Here is a 3,419-nt window from a genome sequence, read left to right as displayed (position 1 = left end):
TTAACCATTACTCAAACCACACCTAACCCCGCACCTTTCGCTTTGAAAAATTTCATTAGTGCAAATCCATCTCAATTCTTTGGTATGAGATGTGCCATCACTTTTTCCGATGGTTCGAGAAATGGAAAGTGTTTTTACTCTTTGTGAGTGCCCCCAACTCAAAAAGACCACGTATGCCTCGAGCATGTTCAAGGATACCACACTCACTTGGTGGAATAGCGAGATTTTCACCCATGGGGCGGAAGTAGCTATGGCCTACTCATGGACCAAGCTCAAAGAAGTCATGATGAAAATGTTTTGCCCAGAACATGAACTTCAAAAACTCGAATCCGAATTTTGGGAACTCAAGCAAGAGAGTGGTGACAACTCCGCCTCCAACCGCTTCCACGAGCTTAGTCTCTTAGTTCCTCACTTGGTCACTCCCCTCGAAAGGGCTATTGACAAGTATGTCAGCAAGTTTCCTATGCAAATCCGCGACTAAATGATGAGTAGCAAACCGCAAACCCTTCATGATGCTATTACCTTAGCCGGTGCTCTTTCAGAAAACCATGTCAAAGCTGGTACCCTCACCATCAAAAACTCCAAGAAAACCAATGACAAGAGTACACCCGAACCATCCACCCTCACCAAAGTTGACTCTCAACCCCAATCTATAAACTACTCCAATTCCACCCACCACACCAAAAAGAAATCCAAACCAAATTACCGAAACTATTCTATCACCCACCCATCACAACCTCAACCCCAATCCCAAGCACTACAAAACGAAAACTGTATTCTGGCCGCACCCATTATGTAACACTTGTCAACGCCATCATCCCTCCTACTCTGCTTGTCGCCACTGCACCAAGTGTAACCGTTATGGTCACACTAACAACGTGTGTCGAGAAGCCGCTCGTGGGCAACCCGCTCCACCAAGGTTTGCCCCATCCAACCAAAATCGTCCCGCTCCTTTTGCTCAAAACCCTCATTCTCAACCTAGGGCTTGTTTAAATTGTGGAGACCCGAATCACTTCCACAATGCTTGTCCCCGACTTGCTCTTGTTAACCAAGCCCAAATCATACCCACACCCTACTACCAACCCAAGCCTACCAAGTTCAAACTTACCAACCCCAAATCCCGTAACTCTTGGCTCTTCCCGCTCAACCGATCCAAGCCATGCAAGCTCTCCCACCTCCTCCAGCTCAACAACTCAACCACGGCAACTAAGGGCGTGCCTTTATGATGAACACCAACCAAGCTCAAGTTGCCAATGATATGGTGAACGGTACGTTATTAGTAATGAGCATTTAACTTCAATTTTTTTTTATACCGGAGCTTATAGGAGTTTTGTTTCTTTTAAATTTGAATCTATTCTTGGCGTATCCCGCACTAAACTTTCTCGCCCTTTTTCTGTAGAAGTCGCCAATGGTAATTCCATCATCATCGATTCGGTCATTCGCTATTGTATCCTCACACTTTTCCAGCACGAGTTCTCGATCGAACTCATTCCGATGCAAATGGGAAGTATCGACATCATAGTAGGCATGGATTGGTTAGCTTTGCACCATGCCGAAGTCGTTGGTTATGACAAGTTCATTCGTATCCCGCTCGTCAATGGCAAAATTCTCAAGGTCTTTGGCAAAAAGATCCCCAAGAAACTTAACCTCATGTATTGCTCTTAATCTCGTGAGTACTTTCGCCAAAAGTATGTTCCATTCCTAGCCAAGCGGTGGTGAAAGATCCAAAAGAAAAGAAAATTCAAGACATTCTCGTTATTTGTGAATTTCCCGGCGTTTTTCCCGAAGACGTCTCTGGTCTTCCACCCGTTCGTCCTGTTGAATTTCGAATCAACCTTGTGCCCGGCGCAACTCCCGTAGCCAAGGCTCCCTACCTGTTAGCTCCTTTGGAATTGCAAGAGTTATCGAACAAACTTCAAGAACTCTCCGATAAGGGCTTTATCCGCTCATGTTCTGCTCCTTGGGGCGCTCCCGTCCTCTTCGTGAAAAAGAAAGATGGCTCGTTGTTAGTGCACGGTTTTGCGTCTAGAGTCTTTATATTTATCGTTAACGTTATTGTTTATTAATTAATGTAATAATTAATTTATTTAATAGCCAGTTCGCTAAGTTAAAGGCTAGTTCGCTAGGGGATGTTAGCGAACTAGCCAAGTAATGTATTCTCTCCTGATTCGTTAGGGGATGTTAACGAATCAGGGGGTGTTTCGCTAAGCTTATGTATGTAACGAAGGTGAAGCTGGTTCGCTAGGGGATGTTAGCGAACCAGATCACCTTCTAGTTCACGTTTTAGTAAGTTTTGAGAAAGTTTTGAGTGGATTAACGAACTGCTGTCCAATCTCTCTCTCAAGCTTCATCTAATATTATACAAACACTACTGATAACTTATTGATAATAGATATACATATATACAACACTGAATCGATGTTAATTATGAGCTAGATCTAGTACTAATCGAATATTCACATATCTGAGATCTGTTATTGTTATTGATTGGTAATCCGGGATCCAACAAGTGGTATCAGAGCCGTTGGTGCTCATTACACTTGATTTGTTGTTTTAATTATTTCGTTTTTGTTAGTTTTCGGTTTTGTTTGGTTTTGAATCAATTGGTAGTTAAATTGGTTGAATTATGGATAATTTGGATTGGATTTGAGTTGATTTAAGGATTGGTAAGGTATTGTTAAGTGGATTTGAGGTTTGGATTGGATTTGTGTGTTTTGGATTTGGATTCGGTTTAAGTCCGAAACAGGGGTGTGTTTTGGTCAAATCGGATTGGTTATTGGGAATAACCGATTACGAGGATTGTGGTGTTGAAATCGCGAGGTGATTACGAGGATTTTGTTAGGTTGATTGTGCATTTTGGTTGAGTAATTAGAAAGTATTACAGATTTGCATATTTCTGAGTTTCTGGGTTTCGAAGTTTGATGTTCATAATTCTGGAAAATTACTTTGAATGTTTGAAGATTTGAAGATGAACGTAATTCGCTATCATCTGTATGGTGATTCGCTATATGTTTATATGTGATTCGTTATCAATTTTGCTACTTTGCTACCTAGTTCGTTAATCAATTCGTGTGAGTTATTGGTTCGTGTTATCTAGTTTGTTAACTAGATTAATTGATTCATGTGACACGCATCCAACTTGGGATTTGTGTCATAACAACCTTTGCCACGTGGCATAAGGTGTTAGTGTTTGTTACAAACGGTTGTAACAACCTGATTCGCTATAGTGTGATTCGCTAATCCACTGTAGCTGATTCGCTAAACTAATCCTTTGTGATTTGTATGGTCAATTCATTAAGTTGACTTGTCATCCGTTATCTGTTTCGTCATTTGATTGATTAATCTTATTTGTGATTCGTTAACTTTCAATCTTAACTTCGTTAAGACTTGATTCGCTACACTATTTACAGTTCGCTATA

The sequence above is a fragment of the Bidens hawaiensis genome, unplaced genomic scaffold (genome assembly GCF_021521415.1).
Source record: "Bidens hawaiensis isolate Kalapana, Puna unplaced genomic scaffold, B.hawaiensis_p1.1 tig00023053_1, whole genome shotgun sequence".
Lineage (NCBI taxonomy): Eukaryota > Viridiplantae > Streptophyta > Magnoliopsida > Asterales > Asteraceae > Bidens > Bidens hawaiensis.
The sequence above is the reverse complement of the archived record's forward strand: the minus strand, read 5'-3'. Positions refer to the sequence as shown.